This window comes from Eptesicus fuscus, chromosome 1 (genome assembly GCF_027574615.1).
Source record: "Eptesicus fuscus isolate TK198812 chromosome 1, DD_ASM_mEF_20220401, whole genome shotgun sequence".
NCBI lineage: Eukaryota > Metazoa > Chordata > Mammalia > Chiroptera > Vespertilionidae > Eptesicus > Eptesicus fuscus.
This window is the reverse complement of record NC_072473.1, coordinates 43,490,905-43,512,713: the sequence shown is the minus strand read 5'-3', so window position 1 is coordinate 43,512,713 and position 21,809 is coordinate 43,490,905. Positions and strand designations below refer to the sequence as shown.

The following is a 21,809-nucleotide window of genomic DNA, read 5'->3' as shown; positions in this document are numbered from 1 at the left end:
AGTAAAATGTTAAAGTTATAATCTAAGTGGAGGGCATAGAGGTGTTCACTATAAAGTTATTTCAACTTCTGTATGATTAGCAAAATAGAGACAGACTCATACTAGTAGATAGAGAGCAGGCTGACATCTCTCAGGGGATGGGGGAAGCAAGGGGTGTGGAGAGACTGAGAAAGAAAAAAGAGAGATAAAGAACCAATGGACATGGACAACAGTGTGGTAATTGTCCAGGGGTGGAATGGAGGAGGGTATTGGGGGACTAAATGGTGATGGAATATATAAAATAAAAATTTTAAAAGAAAAATATTAATTGTGAAATCGAGGGTTGAAAATCCAACATTTGTGAAAAATACAGTTTTATCTGGAAAGTAAAGAAACAAGGAAAAAGACTGAGGACTCTAGGAAGGGAGGAAGATTAGGAGTTTTCTGAATCACCTTTGAATGAAACAGCAACAATGGGTAAAGAAGTGATTAAACTTACTTCAATTCAACATAAAAACTATTTTAGGGTACATCTACTGTGTGCCAGGCAAAGTACTACAGTTGATAATCCAACAAAGATATGTCCCTTGATGTGGAGAAGCTCTAAGTCTAACATGACAAACACATATATAAACAGATAATTTGACTATATTATATATGCCTAAAAATAAGAAAATAATTTCAAAATATTATAGTGTTTTCTATTTTATACTGCTGTTGCTGTAATGAAATTAAAATGTCAAAAGAATTATATTATGTAAGATTGAACTCAAACTACAGTAAAATGCTAATTGAAAATATATTTGCTAGAACTCACAGACAAGTATTAATGCTCTCCATAAAGCTGCTTAAATTTTTACATGATTTGTCCCATGAGTAACCAGGAAAAATGATTCTAAAGCCACTGATCTTGAAATTCACTTCATTAAGAGACTCCTCTGACACCTGAGCAAGATGAAAACAAGAAAGAAAACATAATTCAAATAATTCTTCAGATGAAATATGGCTCTCTAAAAACCTCCTTAGGTTGGGACATAAGACTCCCTAAAACATAGATTTTTTTTTTTAATTTGTTCGATTTTTGTCATTCAATAATAGAAAATAAAAGAATGTGTCACCTGGAGAGTGTTGCTCAGTGATTGAGCGTCGACCTATAAACAAGGAGGTTACAGTTGGATTCCCAGTCAGGGCACACTCCCGGGTTGCAGGCTCAGCCCTCAGTAGGGCATGTTCAGGAGACAGCTGATCAATGATTTTCATCATTGATGTTTCTATCTCTCTCTCCCTCTCTTTGCCTCTCTGAAATCAATAAAAATATGTTATAAATAAAAGAATGTGTCAATTGGTAAACATTCAGTGCTCCCTTGGTGCATTGGTCATATTGTTAACCAAACATGCTTATAAGGTACGTATCATCTCTATTTTTTGTTAATCCTCACCTGAGGATGTTTTTTCCATTGCTGTTCAGAAAGAGTGGAAGGGAGGAATTGGGTGGGGAAAAGAAACATGGATGTGGGAGATACACATAAACTGGCTGTCTCCCTCATGCACCCCAAGTGGGAGCAAGGAGCATACCCGCAACTCCAGGTACATTCCTTTGACTAGGAATCAAACCCTTGACCCTTTGATGTGAGGGCTGACATTCTATCTACTGTGCAACATCAGCCAGGACTCATCACTATTTTTTTTGGTTGAAGAAATTAGAGCATTGAAACATTAAGTATCTTGCCCATTGTACATAGCTAGTAAGTATTTGAAGTGTAATTTGTACTTATACTGCCCAACTCTAGATCCCACATCTTAACCAATGTTTCAAATCTATTTTACTCATTTGTACATGATTTGAACTCCCTCACAGGCAAGCTGGGTGTTAGACAGGTGGTCTAAATTTTGGGGAAAAAAATGAGATGAGTTTTGTGAGGTGGAGCCACGAGACAATTTTAGAGAGATCAATATGTAGAAGAAAGAACATTTGATAAGTTGTTTATTTCAAAAGGGGGGCAGATAAAGCCGCAGCTAATGAATGGGAGCTCGTCTGCAGCACGTGGGACCCGCTGCCCAAGCCCACGCCAGCTTCATAGTGCCTTCATAGCTTTTGGAGAGTGACCAATCAACCTTGTGGATATGAGCTTGTTTAGACGCAAGCAAAGGAGCCAGGTCAATCTAACTGAAAACAAAATATAAATTAACATGATAATCTGAACAGAAAATGCAATTTGGACCCATCAATTTATCTTCTGGGAGTTTATCTTCAGGAAATAATGAGATGTGTGAAGGTGTGTATATGTACCAGAAAGTCCATTTAAATATGAATTTTGATAGGAAGAAGTTTAAAAAAAAAAGCCTAAATGCACAATGGTGTGTAATTGGATTAAAAAAAATATAATATCCAGGCCGGCGGGCGGTGGCTGCAGGAGGGTCACAGGTGCAGATAAAGCTGCAGCTAATGAATGGGAGCGCATCTGCAGCCCGTGGGATCCGCTGCCCAAGCTCAAGCCAGCGGTCCCTGCCTTTCATAGCTTTCAGAGAGTGACCAACCAGATGGGGAAATGGAGCTGTTGGCACGTGAAGAGCAGTGATCATGGTAATGCAGGACCATCAAGATGGCGGCGATCCTGTTTCCAAGGCAACAAGCAGGTCTGCACAGCATGAATCTAGGTCTGCACCAAGAAGTACTTCATACAACTCATGGAAAGCAGTGGTCTGGGCCCTGAGATGATGTGCTCCTCAGTTACATCTTCTGTTTTCCAGTAACTTGTATGATTAACATCCCGAAAGATAGAATTATTTTGAAAACACTGAATATAATGTACATCTGAGGGCACAAATGAGTGCTTGGATCATTTTCTTACCAACCTGAGATAGCAACATGATGACACAGCCAGAATAGTTATGGTGAGTCATGGAGAATAACCAGGAAACCCATCCCAAAGAGGATGGTGACTTTGTTTCTGACAAAATAAAATTTTAAAATAGAAGCGGAAGATGATGGAATTCTGAATCACAGTTTGGAAAGAGTGGACTTTAAGATTGAACAAGAGGACAGGAAAGCAGCTGGCAGTAGTGATGAAGAGGCAGAGATCAGAGAAGCAAGCTACAGCTGTAAGCCCCCCGGGGAAGTGTTTCCCTGCCGATCACGAGGACAACTAAGGAGCCCTGTTCTCACAGTACAGCAGCACATTGTACAATGTCACCATGGAAGCTGAGACACAGAGCCTCCTGTTCAGCAGCATGAACTCCAGGAAGAAGTCTCTGGCCTGGAAACATTTCTTCATCTCTCCTCGGGACAGCATGAAGGCAGTGTGTGTTTACTGCATGAAAGAGTTCAGCTATGGCAAAAATGAGAAGGACCTGAGCACGAGCTGTCTCATGCAGCATGTGAAAAGGGCACATCCCACAGCACTCATCCAGGAGGAAGACAGTGTATCCGCCCTGGCCTCCCTCTCCTCCCCTGCACTGGTGCTCCCTCCTCAGCCCACACCCTTTGGAGATCTGGTACTGTACTGCCACCCATCAAACTTGTCCAGAAAATAGCCTCCCAAGATCCCGTCTTCTGAGCAAGGGACAGAGGAATATCTTCTGAAGAGGTCTCCTCTGATGTGTCCATCTCTGAGAAGTACAGCCAGGAAGAAGCCCTGGTGGAGTCCCTCCCACCCTCCTCTACTCCCCAGTATGACTCTGCAGAGAGTGGGCTAAAGAAGAGCCTTCCACTTCCAAAGAGCACCTCTGGATCCCGAAAGTGGTCCACAGTCTGAAAGCACTTCTACCTGTCACCTCTGGACAGCTTGAAGGCCATGTGCATTCACTGCATGAATGAGTTCAGCAGAGGGAAAAATGGGAAGGACCTGGGCACCAGCTGCCTCATCTGGCACATGTGACGAGAACACCGTGCCATCATGCTATAGGAGAAGAGTAGGGAAGCATCCATGCCTCCCCCTATTCCACACTGCCAACCCTGCTGCCTGCCCTCCCGCCTCGTAAGAGAGATCCAAGCTTGGTGTCCTCATCACCAGGCAAGGAGGTACAAGAGTCCCCCTTGGCGTCCTCCTCCCCTAACCAGCTGACTGAGCACCTGCAGGCACATCTGAAACCCGGGGATTCACTGATGGAAGATGCATCAATGTTGTCATCCTCTGATGATGTGGGTGAGGCCTTGTTGGTGTCCTCCCCTGAGAAGCAGCAGGTGATGAGTCTAGCCCTCACATGGTCTAGTCTGGTGCTGTGTATTCCAACAGAATGAAAAGGTGATGAAGAGACTGAAGTCGGAAGTCTGGCATCACTTATCCCTCTCCCCCATGGACAGTCTGAAGGTGGTGTGCAGACACTGGCTGTGTCATCAGTTGAGGAAAGAAGGGTGACATGGGCATCAGATGTTTGATGAGACATCTCTACAAGAACCACCCAGAAGTTGTTGGGAACCAAAAGGGCTTCCTGAGGGCTCGTTTGGCAAATCCTTCATACAACAACTTGGTGTCCACAGAAACTTCCTCCAAATTAACTGACCTTCCAACAGTGGTTACAAAAAGCAGTCCAGTTCTATTTCCTGTTCACAGAAAAAAGGCCTCCAAGCTGTGGAATCACTTTTCTGTCTGCTCTGCAGACCCCACTAAAGTCGTGTGCTTGCACTGTGGCCGGATGAGAAGCAGGGGGAAGAAGCAGACTAACCTGGGCAGCAGTTGTCTTCTGAGGCATTTACAAAGGTTCCACAGCAGCATGCTGAAGACCAACGTCGCCAAGACCATGCTGCCCTCTTCTCCAGGCATCACTGTGCCTCTGAGTGCAGAATTGTAAGGAGCTTCCTCCTTTGACGATACCAATGAGAAGTTTTATGATTCTCATCCAGTTGCCAAAAATATAACAAGTCTCATAGATGAAATGATTGCATTTGACCTTCAGCCATATTCTTTTGTAGACAATGTTGGCTTTAACAGGCTGCTAAAATACTTGAAACCTCAGTACTCTTTGCCCTCCCCTTGCTACTTTTCCAGGAAAGCTATCCCCAGAATGTATGATAATGTGAAACAGATAATTATGTCACACCTTAAGGAAGCTGAGAGTGGTATGGTCTACTTCACGTCTGGAATATGGATGAGTAAACAGACCCGGGAGTACCTTACACTCACTGCTCACTGGGTCACCTTTGAGTTGTCGGTCCCACCTCACTGTGAGGATCACTACTGCTTAGCATTGTTAGATGTATCATAGATTGGCTGCAACTATAACAGCAACAGCATTCAGAAACAGCTGGAATGTTGGTAGGCCTGGGTTACATCCACTGACCTTCAGGTTGGCATTACAGTGACTGACAATCCCAGCATAGGAAAGATGCTGAATGAAGGAGAGCACTCCAGCGTGCAGTGCTTCAGTCACACAGTGAACTTCATTGTCAACGAGGCCATTAAAAGCAGAATTTACTCAGCATTGCTTGGAAGATATGTGAGCGGGTGCTTCGCTCACATGTAGCAAAAGAGAAACTGGCAGAACTGCAAGAGTATGAATTGCCACCCCGCCATCTTATTCAGGATGTCCCATCCAAATGGAACATATCGTTTCATATGCTCGAACGCTCATTGAGCAAAAAAGAGCAATTAACGAGATGTTCATGAAGTGTAATTTCAGAGAATTGATCAGTTGTGACCAGTGGGAGGTCCTGAAGTCTGTGTGTCATGCGCTGAAGCCCTTTGATGCTGCAATTTGGGATATGAGCAGCCACATGTCCACCCTCAGCCAGGTAATTCCCATGATCCACATCCTGAACAGAAAAATCGATATGCTGTTGAGGAGACCATGGGCATCAACACCATGCTGAAGTCTCTGAAGGAAGCCATGGTAAGCCAACTGTCCGCCACCCTCCATGGCCCCCAGGTACATCTTTGCTACATTGTTGGACCCTCGTTACAAAGCCTCCCTGTTCTCTGAGGAGGAGGCAGAGCAGTACAAGCAGGATTTAATCAGGGAACTAGAAATGCTGAATTCTACCTCAGTAGACACTTTGAATAGGTGTGCTCCAGGCTCCCCATCCAGAAACTCCAGTGGGGATGAGAGTCTGTGGTCACTCATGGCCAAGATAGAAAAGAAAGGCCCAAGGGAAAAGAGGAAGGTTCCTGAGGCCATGGTGCTTTCTTACCTGGAGGAGAAGGTGCTTGAACACAGCTGTGACCCGCTTACCTCCTGGAACCTAAAGAAGTCTGCCTGGCCAGGACTCTCAGCCTTGGCCATCAGGTTTTTGGGTTGTCCCCCAAGTACTGTCCCTTCAGAAAGGCTTTACAGCATACCCACTGAGAACAGTAGCTTTGGCCAGTCCAGGCTCATTATGGAACATTTTGAAAAACTTATCTTTTTGAAAGTGAATCTTCCATTAATATACTTTCAGTATTGAAATCACAATGGAGCCACCAGGTTAAAGATGTTGTTGCTCATTAGGCAGCACCTGTTTGTCACAGGCTGTTGGTTGGCATCAGTTGGTGCCAAGGAGGACATCAGGCCAGGCATTCTCAGGTCCACACTGAGTTTCTCTTGCAGTCTTCCCGTAACGTCAATATGTGCCTTACTCCTAGTTCTTCAAGCCAGGTACTGTGGTGTGTTTCTTTACAAAGCCACTAGAAATAGCCTGTCTTGTCAATTATGAAATATGATGTTTTAATTTATAACTGTAATTTTTTAAAAGCTAGGGGTTAGTAATTTGTTTTACTAGAAAGACAGAAGATGTAAACAGTTTTATTCTGGAGGCTTTTTATTCAGTTATGTAAGAACAACAAATCAGGTACTGTATTTTAGTTAAAATTTGATTTAATTGCAACAAAGCAGCCTTTGTGGCTGTCAAATAAAATGTTGAAATAGGTGGAGTAGAAGCCATTCTGACAGAGGTTTTTTCCTGCATCTCTAACATATGTGAGAAGTACAGAAAATATTTTTGGAAGATACTGTTCACTACAACAGAGATGTGGCATTGGAAGACAAAACTAAACTTAAATGTATCATGGAATGTCAGTTACATAGTGGTTGTAAGGAGAACTTCCCCATGTTCTGTTTTTGTGTTGAGGTTTCACATGGTCAGTTACATCGGAGACATTCTGTTTATAACATGCTCCTTGCTGCCTGTTGTCCAACACATTTACAGCAGTTCTGATGATTGAACATCCAAGCCTCTGACTTAGTGTCTCTACTTTGAAACTGTAGACTTCAAAATAGTGTTTCTATTTTGAAATGTGTTTAGTGCCCCCCACTTTGATCAAACCACGTATAAAATTCTTTTTAGAGGAGGTGATTTATTAACAGGGAAGCACATGGTTATATTACAGTTGTAAGAGTAGCCTTTGGTGTTTAGATTTTTTTTATATATAATACAGAAGACTCAGCCATCATGGGTATTTTAGAATCCCAGGGACATCAGAATGAAATGTCAGTTGTCAGATTATTTTAACTATGTGTCCTCAGAGTTTTTGCTTCAACATGTAGAAAAGGATTCATTTTCTTATTTCATATCAATTAAATATGCTGGGTAAAACAACAACAAAAAAGAATATCCATAAAATTAGTGCTTATGCAGCCAATAAAAATGTTGATATAGATCTATATTTACATGGAAAGACAATATATGTAGCAGGCTGAGGAGACTGGTTTCCAGCGTGATGTCATGAGGAGCTCCATAGACTTGCTCCCCATTTAAAATAGTGAAATTATAAGAACACTACCATTTGAAACCTCTAGAAATGGTCCTAGGGACAAACATAATTTTTTTTAAAAAATTCAGCCCTGGCCAGCATGGCTTAGTTGTTAGAGCATCAGCTCACACACTTAAGGGTTGTGGGTTTGATTCTTGGTCAAGGGAATGTACCTGGAGTTGCAGTTTCACTCCTCAGTTGGGCGCATATGGGAGGCAATTGATTGATGTCTTTCTCACATTGATTTCTCTCTCTCTCTCTCTCCCCTCCCCCCACCCCTCTCTTCCACTGTCTCTGAAAATCAATGGAAAAATATCCTCGGATGAGTATTAACCAAATATATATATATATATATATATATATATATATATATATTCAAAAATATATGAGAATTATAAGAATGACAAGAGTCTGTAGTATTTTAACTAAGACTGCACTTTTCCTTCTCCCATTCAGCTCAACCAGGTGAAACCTCTTATAAAAATGTATAGGAGTTTATTTAAGTTTATTGTAGCAAAGAACACAGAGCACCCTGTCATCATAGCTCCTAGTCAGAGGGAATTTTTCCTGGAAGAAGCAAGATGTCAGTGTTTCTCATCCTGTCCCCAGCTCTCTCCTGCTGAAACAAAGTCCCAGGTGAGTGTAGTGAAGCAGTGGGAGCTCCTCTCTAACAACCAGCACCCTCTTATGAAATGGATGATGTACCACGTGCCCCTGGGTCTGGGAGAGGCCACGCGCCCCCGGGTCCGGGTGAGGCCATGTGTCCCTGGATCCGGGTGAGGCCTCGCGCACCTAGGTCCGGGTGAGGCCACGCGCCCTTGGGTCTGGGAGAGGACACGCGCCCCTGGGTCCAGGTGAGGCCATGTGTCCCTGGATCCGGGTGAGGCTGGGTCCCGGGTCCGGGTGACGCCACGTGCCCCTGGGTCTGGGAGAGGCCACGCGCCCCTGGGTCCGGGTGAGGCCATGTGTCCCTGGATCCGGGTGAGGCCTCGTGCACCTACCTCCGGGTGAGACCACGCGCCCCTGGGTCTGGGAGAGGCCACACGCCCCGGGTCCGGGTGAGGCCATGTGTCCCTGGATCCGGGTGAGGTCTCGCGCACCTAGGTCCGGGTGAGGCCACGTGCCCCTGGGTCTGGGAGAGGCCACGTGCCCCTGGGTCTGGGTGAGGCCACGTGCCCCTGAGTCCAGGTGAAGCCGTGCCCCTGGGTCTGGCCGAGACCAAACCAGAGGGAGTCGGACCTCCGTTACCACCATTTGTCCACCATCCAGAGCTGAGGGGTCAGTGCTGACATGTACACATAAGGAACTGGTGGACATTGAAAATGGGTCTCTAAAGAACTGTTGGTCCAGAAAGAAACTCACTACAGACTGATACATTTGCCTGTCATCATAACTATTATTGCTCGTCTCACATTCAGTTCTTATAAGTATATCTCTAGGGACACATGATCTCACACATCTAGAGGAAATGATGAACAACATAGACTGATGAACAAGAACAGAACCAGAAACAAGAAGGCATCGATCGGACTATCAGGCCTCAGAGGGAGGATAGGGGAGGTTGGGGGGAGGGGGGAGAAATCAACCAAAGGACTTGTGTGCATGCATATGAGCTTATCCAATGGTTAAGTTCAACAGGGGGTTGGGGAATCCGTGGGGAGGGGTGTGGGATGGGAATGGGGGGATGAGGACAAATATGTGACACCTTAATCAATAAAGAAATTAAAAAAAAGAAACCCCCATAAAAAAAAAGAAATGGATGATGTACCTTGTGTGCAGCATGCTAAGAGTACTGAGACCCTGATTTCTCTTTCCCCAGTCCATGAGATAGGGGTTCCATGCCTAGAAAGACAACAAACTAACAATACCTTCGATAGCCATCTCTAACCAACATGGAAAGCTCAGCTCCTAGAGCAGAGGTGTCACTCAGAGAAGAGCTTGCCATTTTCCTGAAGCCCAGCTTCATAGCCATAGGTCAGTTTTATCAGAACAAATATCAAACATTGACCTCAGGAACCTTTCCTTCAAAGAAGCCAAAATACAAGTGTCAAAGCCACTGTCATCTCAGGGTGACTATGGGCATATCCAAAGCCATGCCTCCATAAGAAGCAATATTATAGACTTAACATTGCATAGGAGGAAAGGGATAGACTACTTAAATAATCCAGCTAGTCACTAAACAAATAAACAACTAAATAAAGTAGCAAACCCTGGAATGGGTGAGGTCAGTACCCAGATTTACTACAATATATTATTTTCAACATTCCGTTTCCAACATAAATTAAGAACCTGTCCATGTAAAAATGTCCAAACCTATAAAAATGTATGAGTTTATTTAAGCTAAACTGAGGACATGCTCAGAAACAAGATCTCAATGACTGAGAAAATGCTCCAGAAAATGGCAGTTTTGAAGTTATTTTTATACATTTTTTATCAAAGGAGGGATGGTAAAACCAATTACATAAAATTTATTCATGGTAGATTTAGAAGGAGTGATAAAGCAGAGGGGGAATCTCTATGATTGGATAAAAAGTAAAATGGAGAGAGGGGGAAGATGGCTGTCAATGGGAAGGCAGACTGCAAGATAGTGTGTAAGTGAGAGAACAAAGGTAGAGTGTGAGGTCCCAAGGGGAGTGTTTGTTTGTGAGTTGAGGGAAAGCTATACTCCAGGGGACTGTTGGGGATTGCCGGACAGAGTTCACCTGACCTGGCAGCCTCCACTGCTGCTGGGATCCCTCCCGGAGCAACCAGCTGTGACGCAGAGACCATGCCATCTTGAAGGGAGAGTGGATGTTGTCAGAAGCCTGAAAATCCCGGGAACTTACAACAAGGGCACCGATGGAACAGCTGTGAAGCCATGAACACGGGTCCCCAAGCAGCGTGAGCACACAGATTCAGATGAGCTTTGTGCCTCCTCACAGAAAGGTCAGATTTCACCTGAGATAAGGTGAGGTCTGTGGTCTGGGCAGGAGAGAGAAATGCTCACTGCAGGAGTTGGAGGATCCGGGAAGTCTCCGCCCAGAAAAGTCCTTGGCCATTGGGGCTGGCGTGATCCTCGAATGTGGAAGGGGATCCGCAAGGCTGCTAACAGAAGGGAACTCTAAAGAGCAACCCATAGCTGAACTGGGTGCAAAAGGGCAGCTTAAAAATTTTAAAAGTGTGCCAGCTGCTTAGACCCAAGGGGAAAAAAGACTACACAAATTTGCACTGCAACGCCAGAGTTCATGCACTTACTCTGGCTCTTTTTTTCTCTTTTTTTCTTCTTTTTTTTCCTCTTTAAATCCTTGTTTTTGATTACTAAGCCCAATACATAGGATCACCCAATTGGGGACACTCTAAGAGACTGCAGGGGAAAGTTTTTTTTGTTGAAACTGGGGATTATAGTGGGGAATAACAATCAGAGAACCAGCTCTGGGGCAGCCCATTCCCCCAAACCGGTATTAAGTGCCACTGGGAAAACAAAATCTAAACACTAAATCTAAAGCTAGAGAGGACTTATAGACCCGGAGGTCAATCCGGAAACACTGCCACCCAGGGGTTGAATCACAAATTGACTCTTGTGTAAACACAAATAAAGGAGTATAAGAAACAAAGAAGTACTGCCTGCTTGAAAATCAGGACTGTGGCATACAACACCGAAGAGCAGTGGAATGCAGGGATCTTCAATACTGTCCTGACTAAGAAACAGGTGTGCCAAACAGAACAGTAGAGGAAGTGAATGACCTTCACTACAGCACATTTTAATTTTTTTTCATCTTTTACTTAAGAAACTAATTTTTTCTTATTTCCTCACTTGATTTGACCTTTTTAATTATTACATTTTTTATTTTTTAAATCAGTATTAATACTACTACTATTTTACCTTTTTTTAAAGTGTCATTTTATTTTCTCATTATTTTATTTTGGGATCAGTGTTCTACATTCTATTTTCATCTTTCCTTTAGCATCATTTTACTCTATCTCAACTTTACCTTTATGCCAACACTCTCTTCCTCACTTTTCCCCTTTTTTGTCCTATTTCTCTTACCTTATTCCTGCTTTAGATTTTCCCTATTCCTTCTTTTTACCCCTGTTAAAATTTCACCCTACTTATATATCTAATTTCCAATGCCCTGCTCTAAGTCCATACACACCTCTCTCTTCTCTTTCTTCACTATCCAAATTTTTTCTCTCTGTCTTTTTGTTGTTGTTTGCTTGATTGTTGATTATATTGTTTTTTTTAATGTTTGTGAGATTGTTTTGCTTTTCCTGTTTGTTTTTTTTGTTTTGATTTTGTTTGGTTTTTGCTTCTGTTTTCCCTTGCCTTGCTTGATATTAGGTGTTGTTTGTAGTTTGCATTCATCTCTAGGTATTTGTTGCTGGCATTTGTTGGGATTAGTGGCTGTTCCATTGGAGTTTTCTCCCCATATAAATATTTTATCCCCTCTTCTTTTTTATTCTCTATCTTTTCTATCTTACTTGTTTTTCCTTTTTCCAATTTCATTTTTGCGCTCATTTTTTTCTCTTCTTCTTTCTTTCTTATCCCTTAATTCTCTTTTCTCTGATGGTCACCTTCATTGGGGGTTATTAGTATCATGAATACATTTGTGTTCAGTGTCTTGTGTCCTATTGTTTTGTATTTTGTGCCTTTAAATCAATGCAGGAGAGAGTACTACATAACCAGACACTTGGAGAAGAGAGATCATGTGGAGACAAAGATACAGCCCGCATATGAAAGAAAAGCAGGCATCACCAGAAAAGGAAGTAAACAAAATGGAGGCAAGCAAACTGTCAGAGAAAGAATTCAGAGAAATGGTCATAAGGTGGATGAAAATAATGGAAGACAAATTCAACAATATCTGTAAGAACCAAGAGGAAATGATGAAGAACAAAGAAGAAATGAAAAATGACATTGCTGCTATAAAGAACTCAGTAAAAAGCATCAACAGTAGGCTAGAAGAAGCAGAGGACAACATGAGTGAGCTAGAAGACAAGGTAGGAAAAATACCCAAGCAGAGCAGCTTCTAGAAAAAAAATTAAAAAGCAGGAGGAGAGCCTAAGAGAACTTTGGGACAACATGAAATGAAACAACATACACATAATAGGGGTGCCAGAAGGAGAAGAAACTGAGCAAGGAATAGAAAACCTGTCTGAAGAAATAATGACAGATATAGGGAAGAAAAAACTCCCACAAATCCAAAAAGCTCAGAGTCCCAAACAAAATGAACCCCAAAAGACCAATGCCAAGGCACATTATAATTAAATTGGCAAACACCAACGACAAAGTAAGAATCTTAAAAGCAGCCAGAGAGAGACAGAAAGTTACCTACAAAGGATCATCCATCAGACTAGTAACTGATTTCTCACCAGAAACACATCAAGCCAGAAGGGAATGGAATGAAATATACAAAGTCATGCAAAGGAAGGGTCTGAATCCAAGAATACTGTACCTAGCAAGGTTATCAATCAAAATTGAGGTGAAATCAGGAGCTTCACAGACAAAAAAGGACTAAGGGAGTTTATTACAACCAAACCAGCAATGCAAGAAATGCTGAAGGGTCTCCTGTAAAAAGAAGAAATAGGAAGTGAAGAAGGAACACAGGGATAAAGAATAAAAATGGCAACAAACAAGTACCTATCAATAATAACTTTAAATGTAAATAGATTAAATGAGCCAATCAAAAGACATAGGGTAACTGAGTGGATTAGAAAACTTGACCCATATATCTGCTGTCTATAGGAAACCCACCTCAGAAAAAAAAAGACACACACAGACTGATGGTGAAGGGATGGAAAAATGCTTTTGAGGCGAATGAAAATGAAAAAAAAAAGCTGGGGTAGCAATACTTATATCTGACAATACTTATATCTGACATATCTCAAAGTGAAGGACATAAAAAGAGATAAGGAAGGCCACTTCATAATACTAAAGGGAGCAATCCAACAAGAAGTTATAACTCTGGTAAACATATACACACCCAATACACGAGCACCCAAATACATAAAAGCACTTCTGGGGGATATCAAGGGAGAGATTGACAACAATACAATCATAGTAGGGGACTTTAATACCCCACTATCACCATTGGACAAATCCTCTAAACAAAAAATCAGCAAAGAAACATCAATCCTAAATGACTCACTAGACCAGATGGAATTAATTGACATCTTCAGAACATTTCACTCCAAAGCCACAGAATATACATTCTTCTCAAGTGCACATGGGTCATTTTCAAAGCTAGACCATATATTGGTTCACAGACAAAGTGTATTCAAATTCAAGAAGATATAAATCATATCAAGCATCTTCTCAGATCAGAATGGCATAAAACTGGAAATCAACTACAATAAAAACAATCCAAAAAAAATCAAACACCTGAAGACTAAATAGCATGCTATTAAACAATGACTGGGTTACCACAGAGATCAAAGAAGAAATAAAAAATCATCATGGCAACAAATGACAATGGAAACACAACAATCCAAAAATCTATGGGACACAGCGAAAGCAGTCTTGAGAGGGAAGTTCATAGCTCTACAAGCCTACTGCAAAAAAATAAATAAATAAAATGAAACAATGGTAATAAATTACCCAATCCTTCAACTAAAAGATTTAGAAAGAGAGCAACAAGAAAAACCCAGTGTAATCAGAAGGAAGGAAATAATAAAGATAAGAGCAGAGATAAATGACATAAAGACCAAAAGAAAAAACAAAAAACAATACAAAAGATCAACAAAACCAAGAGCTGGTTCTTTGAAAGGATCAACAAGATTGATGAACCTCCTGCCAGGCTCACCAAGAAGCAAAGAGAGAAGACCCAAATAAACAAAATCAGAAATGAAAGTGGAGAAATAACAACAGACCCCACCAAAATACAAAGGATTGTTAAAAAAAAAAATACTATGAACAACTTTATTCCAACAACCTGGACAACCTGGAGGAAATGGACATATTTTTAGAAAAATATAACCTTATAAAACTCAATCAGGAAGAATCTAAACATCTCAACAGGCCAATAACTATGGAAGAAATGGAAGCAGTCATCAAAAAGCTTCCAGCAAACAAAAGCCCGAGGCCAGATGGATTCACAGGGTAGTTTTACCAAACATTCAAAGAAGAACTGAAACCTATCCTCCTCGGACTATTCCAAAAAATTCAAGAGGAAGGAAAGCTTCCAAGCTCATTCTATGAAGCCAGCATCACCCTAATACCAAAACCAGATAAAGACAACACAATGAAAGAGAATTACAGGCCAATATCCCTCATGAACATAGATGCCAAAATCCTCAACAAAATTCTAGCAAATCGGATCCAGCAATACATCAAAAAGATCATACACCACGACCAAGTAGGATTTATTCCAGGGATGCAAAGATGGCACAATATCTGCAAATCAATAAACGTGATACATCACATAAACCAATTGAGAGATAAAAACCACTTAGTCATATCAATTGATGCAGACAAAGCATTTGAAAAAATCCAACACCCATTTTTGATAAAAACTCTCAGCAAAGTGGGAATAGAAGGATCATACCTCAACATAATAAAAGCCATATATGGAGTGCTGGTGGCAGGGCTCCGCGAAGGCAAACAGTGTTGCCTCTTCCTACTCCAGGCTTTGCTTCCTTTTATAGTGATTTGTCGCCTGTCACTGGCCTGGGTTGCTACTGCTGCTGCTTCTGCCACCATGGCGGGGCTGCTTGCAAACCTGTGGTGGTGACATTCCCAACCTCGAAAAGGTGGCAGCTAGGGGCATTGAGTCAGGAGACTCCTGCGCTGAGCTCCCCTTGCCGCCAGCACACAGCCAGGAGAAGAAACTGAAGCCTGGAGTTTGAGTAATTCGTTCAAGGTTACCAAGTTGGTAGAGGGACCAAGGGCAGAATCACCAGCACTGGCTGAAGGTACCTTAACATGGCGAATTTTTTGACATGAACAGACCTTGAGCAGGGGCCAAATTTTTTTCTTGATTTTGAAAATGCCCAGCCTACAGAGTCTGAGAAGGAAATTTATAATCAGGTGAATGTAGTGGTAAAAGATGCAGAAGGCATCTTGGAGGACTTGTAGTCATATGGAGGAGCTGGCCATGAAATACGAGAGGCCATCCAGCAGATGAGAAGTTATAAGAGAAGGCATGGGGTGCTGTTGTCCCAGTAGTAGGCAAATTAAAGAAAATTTTATGAATTTTCTCAGAGGTTAGAAGCAGCATTAAGAGGTCTCCTGGGAGTCTTGACAAGTACCCCATACTCTCCCACCCGGCACCTAAAGTGAAAGCCCGCTCTCACTAAGCAGTTTGCAGAAATCCTTCACTTCACACTCTGGTTTGATGAACTCAAGATGACAAATCCTGCCATACAGAATGATTACAGCTATTATAGAAGAACATTGAGTCGTGTGCGGATTAATAACATTTCAGCAGAAGGAGAAATGAAGTAAATAATGAACTGGCAAGTCGAATGTCTTTGTTTTATGCCGAGGAAACCCTGATGCTGAAAACCTTAAGTGATGCCACAACAAAATTTGTATCAGAGAATAAAAACTTACCCATAGAAAATACCACGGACTGTCTGAGCACCATGGCCAGCGTGTGCAGAGTCATGCTGGAAATGCCGGAATACAGAAACAGGTTTACAAACAAAGAGACAGTGTCGTTCTGCTTGAGTGTAATGGTGGGCGTCATCATACTCTATGACCATGTACATCCAGTGGGAGCATTTGCTAAAACCTCAAAAATTGATATGAAAGGTTGTATCAAAGTTCTTAAGGACAAGCCTCCTAATAGTATAGAAGGTCTTCTCAATGCTTTCAGGTACACAACAAAACATTTGAACGATGAGACTACCTCCAAGCAAATTAAATCCATGCTGCAATGACACTGCAGAGGGAGCGCCTGCAGTGACCACGGATGCAGTTATTAGTGATTGCAATTACTCTCTCATTTACTCTTGCTTAATTTCTTCCCGCTGTTCCTCTGCCCTCTTTTTTACTCATGTTCTTGTTCTTAAGACTTCTTTCCTGTGCCAAAATCAGTTATACCCTGGAGGGGTTGCCTTTCAGACAGGCAACCTGAGGCAGCTAATCATGCATCGCATTGGGATCTCCACTGAGAGAAATTTTGTGAATTGAACTAAATATTTTTAAATGTGGATTTTTTAAAAAAACTAATATTTAATATTGCTTCTCCTGCATGGAAAAACTGCCTACTCTGCAATTTAAAACCTTCAATGACTTTATTTTCTACTGCCTCTTTTTTCATGTGCAGCCAAATGAAAATGTTTAAATTAATTGTGTTGTATAGATGGTACGCAACACAAACTTTTTTAAAATTAGTAAGACTTTTGTTCAAAGTTTTAAATTTGCATTTTGACCTTGTTGTAAGGATGTATGTTTTTTGTTTGTTTGTTTGTTTTTTTAAATATATTTTATTGATTTTTTACAGAGAGGAAGAGAGAGGGATAGAGAGTTAGAAACATCGATCAACTGCCTCTTGCACACCTCCTACTGGGGATGTGCCCACAACCAAGGTACATGCCCTTGACCGGAATCGAACCTGGGACCCTTGAGTCCGCAGGCTGACGCTCTATCCACTGAGCCAAACCGGTTTCGGCAATAAGGATGTATGTTTTGTGTTTAACCTTTATTAACTAACGTTAAAACTGTGATGTGTGCATAGAGTATTACATATGCATGTTCATGTTTAAAGAATGGCTGTTGATGATAAAATATAAATCAGATTTCATTTTTCTAAAAATAAATAAATAAATAAAAAATAAAAATAAAAGCCATATATGAAAATCCCACAGCCAACATCATACTCAATGGGCAAAAAATAAAACCATTTCCCCTAAGAACAGGAACAAAACAGAGATGCCCACTCTCACCACTCCTGTTCGACATAGTACTGGAAGTATTAGCCATTGCAATTAGACAACAAGAAGAAATAAAAGGCATCCAAATTGGAAAAGAACAAGTAAAGCTGTCCTTATTTGCAGATGACATGATATTGTACATAAAAAAACCCTAAAGACTCCATCAAAAACTAATAGACTTAATAAATGAATTCAGCAATGTAGCAGGATACAAAATTAACGCCAAGAAATCTATGGCATTTCTATACACCAATAGTGAACTTACAGAAAGACAGACTAAAAAAGCAATCACATTTACCATCGCACCAAAAAAATTAAGATATCTAGGAATAAACTTAACTAAGGAGGTAAAAGACCTATACGAGGAAAACTACAGGACACTGAACAAAAGAGATAGAGGAAGACATAAACAGATGGAAGAACATACCATGTTCATGGATTGGTAGAATCAACATCATTAAAATTTCCATACTACCCAAAGCAATCTAGAGAATCAATGCACTCCCCATTAAAATACCAATGGCATATTTCACAGACCAAGAAAGAACTCTCCAAAAATTCATCTGGAATAAAAAAAGACCCCGACTAGCCTCAGCAATCCTGAGAAAGAAGAATAAAGTAGGTGGGATCTCAATACCAGATTTCAAGCTGTATTACAAAGCCACTGTTCTCAAAACAGCCTGGTACTGGCACTAAAACAGACATATAGACCAATGGAATAGAATAGAGAATCCAGATATTGACCCAAACCACTATGCTCAATTAATATTTGACAAAGGAAGCATTAACATACAATGGAGTCAAGAGAGTCTCTTCAATAAATGATGTTGGGAAAATTGGACAGATACATTAAAAAAAATGAAACTAGACCATCCACTTACATCATACAAAAAATAAACTCAAAATGGATACAGGACTTAAACATAAGATGGGAAACCATAAAAATACTAGAGGAATTCACAGGCAGCAAAATCTCAGACATATGCTAAAAGAACTTCTTCACCAGTACTGCTCCTAGGGCAATGGAAGTTAAAGAGAAAATAAACAAATGGGACTACATCAAAATAAAAAGCTTTTTCACAGCAAAAGAAACCATCAACAAAACAACAAGAAAGCCCACTGTATGGGAGAACATATTTGCAAATGTTATCACTGATATAGGTTTAATCTCCAACATCTACAGGCAACTTATACAACTTAATACAAGGAAGATAAATGATCCAATAAAAAAAAAATGGGCAATGGACGTAAAAAGAATCTTTTCCAAAGAAGACAGAAGGAAGGCCAAGAGACACATGAAAACATGCTCAAAGTCACTAATTATCCAAGAGATGCAAATCAAAACGACAATGCGGTACCATCTCACACCAGTCAGAATGGCTATTATCAACAAATCAACGAACCACAAGTGTTGGCGAGGATGCGGAGAAAAAGGAACCCTCGTTCACTGCTAGTGGGAATGCAGACTGGTGCAGCCACTGTGGAGAACGGTATGGAGTTTCCTCAAAAAACTAAAACTGAAACTCCCATTTGACCCAGTAATCCTACTCATAGGAATATATCCTAAGAAGTGAGAAACACCAATCAGAAAGGATATATGCACCCCTATGTTCATAGCAGCAAAATTTACCATAGCTAAGATTTGGAAACAGCCTAGGTGCCTGTCAGCAGATGACTGGATCATAAAACTATGGTACACCTACACAATGGAATACTATGCAGCCATAAAAAAAGAATGAATTCTTACCATTTGCAGCAACCTGGATGGAACTAGAGAACATTATGCTAAGTGAAATAAGCCAGTCAATGAAAGAAAAATACCACATGATCTCACTCATTTGTGGATAATAAAGAACATTATAAACTGATGAACAAAAAGATAGATACAGAGGCAGTAAAGCATCAAACAAACTGTCAAATTACAGCGGGAAGGTTAGGGAGAGCTGTGGGAGTTAAGAGATCAACCGAAGGACTTGTATGCATGCATATAAGCATAACTAATGGACACAAGACACTGGAGGGTGAGGGCATGTATGGGAATGGGACGGGGGGGGGCAATGGGAAGATATGTACACATGTAATACCTTAATAAAAAAATGGAAAAAAAAATAAAAACACAATTTTAAAACAAAAAACAAAACAAAACAAAAAGAAATAAAAAGACCAATACAGAAGCACATGTGTATAGGCAATCTTACTTCAGCATTTTTTGTGGTTGAAAAAAAAAGGAAATAAAATAAATGTACATTATTCATACTTTCAAAAAAAAGAATATATGTAGCTTATTTATATAATATCTGTTTCTACCTCTTGATTTCTCTCTATCCTCCAAAAAATTTTAAGTACTAAGAAAAATAAAGCAATGCCACAAAATCAAATAAATATATATATATATATATATATATATATATATATATATATATATATATAAATGGATAAAGGACTTAAACTTAAGACTGAAAACCATAAAAGTAGTAGAGGAATCCACAGGCAGCGAAATCTCAGACATATGCCAAAGCAATTTCTTCATCGATACCGCTCCTAGGGCAATGGAAACTAAAGAGAAAATAAACAAATGGGACTACATCAAAATAAAAATCTTTTGCACACCAAAGAAACCATCAACAAAACAACAAGAAAGCCCACTGCATGGGAAAACATATTTGCCAATGTTATTTCTGATAAGGATTTAATCTCTAACATTTACAGGGAGCTCATACAACTTAACAAAAGAAAGATAAACAACTCAATCAAAAAATGGGCAAAGGACCTAAATAGACACGTTTCAAAAGAGCACATTCAGAAAGCCAAGAGACACATGAAAACATGCTCAAAGTCACTAATTATCCCAGAGATGCAAATCAAAATGACAATGTTGTACCATCTCACACCTGTCCGAATGGCAATCATCAACAAATCAACAAACAACAAGTGCTGGCAAGGATGTGGAGAAAAAGGAACCCTCGTGCACTGCTGGTGGGAATGCAGACTGGTGCAGCCAATGTGGAGAACAGTATGGAGTTTCCTCAAAAAACTAAAAATGGAACTACCATTTGACCCAGTGATCCCACTTCTAGGAATATATCTCAAGAAACTGGGAACACCAATCAGAAATGATATATGCACCCCTATGTTCATAGCAACACAATTCACTATAGATAATATTTGGAAACAGCCTAAATGCCCATCAGCAGATGAGTGGATTAGAAAACTGTGGTACATCTACACAATGGAATACTACACTGCTATAAAAAAGAAGGAATTCTTACTACTTGCAGCAGCATGGATGGATCTGGAGAGAATTATGCTAAGTGACGTAAGCTAGCCAATGAAAGGAAAATACCACATGATCTCACTCATTTATGGAAAATATAGAACATTATAACCTGATGAACAAAAAGATAGATACAGAGCCAATAAAGCATCGAACAGACTGTCAAATTACAGCAGGAAGGTTGGGGAGTGTTGGGGAGGGGGGGGGAAAGAGATCAACTGAAGGACTTGTATGCATGCATATAAGCACAACCAATGGACACGAGACACTGGGGTTGGGGGATGAGAGCATGCGACATGGGGTAGGAGAGGCTGGGGAAAGGTCGATGGAGAAAAAAAGGAGATATATGTACTACTATGTGTAATACTTTAAACAATAAAGTAAAATTTTTAAAAAAGTAAAATGGAGTGATACATACTTCTTTCACATTGGTGGGTACAAAACAGATAATATTTAACATTTATAGTAAATAGGGATAGTACACAGGCAACAAGATCATGTGTTCCCTGTGGGTGGTTATACCTCTGAGGGATCTAGGAAAAAAACATTAATCTGACACTTTAAAAGTGTGTTAACTTAGATGCATAAGAACAGTGATCAGGGCCAAGATAAACCTTTTACTAAAGAAGTTATAGGCCTGGGGTTTAGCTATCTACTATAACCTGTACACTTAGAAATTTATGATCAAATCATCCTTTGAGGTTAGTTTTAGCCACTGATTTTGTTAGAATTACTACATAGCCCCACTTTCATTCACAAGGCATATGAAGACCAGCCAAGTATGAGCCATACACTAGAAAAAAAAGATCAGAAGAGACAAAATGGCATCAGAATACATAGATGTGTCCTGAGCCTTGTCCCAGAGCAGATAGAATGAGCAGCTGAGACAAATAACATCCAACCCAAATTGGTGAAGGAGACTCAGCTGGTGATACAGTTTGCAGCGGGGAAGGGCAGAGGATCCCTGGAGAAAGGTAAAATCAAGGATCAGGGGAGGACAGTGTGCCAGACTTCTGAGCCCAGAGGGTCAGAGGAACCCGCAC

General features: G+C 40.7%; 2 pseudogenes; both read left to right on the top strand.

Moving 5' to 3' along the window:
* The first annotated feature begins 2,881 nt into the window (after window positions 1-2,881).
* On the top strand, window positions 2,882-6,358 carry LOC103302445 (zinc finger BED domain-containing protein 4-like; annotated as a pseudogene).
* Window positions 6,359-15,558: 9,200 nt separating this feature from the next.
* On the top strand, window positions 15,559-16,500 carry LOC103302460 (CYFIP-related Rac1 interactor B-like; annotated as a pseudogene).
* The last annotated feature ends 5,309 nt before the right edge of the window (window positions 16,501-21,809 follow it).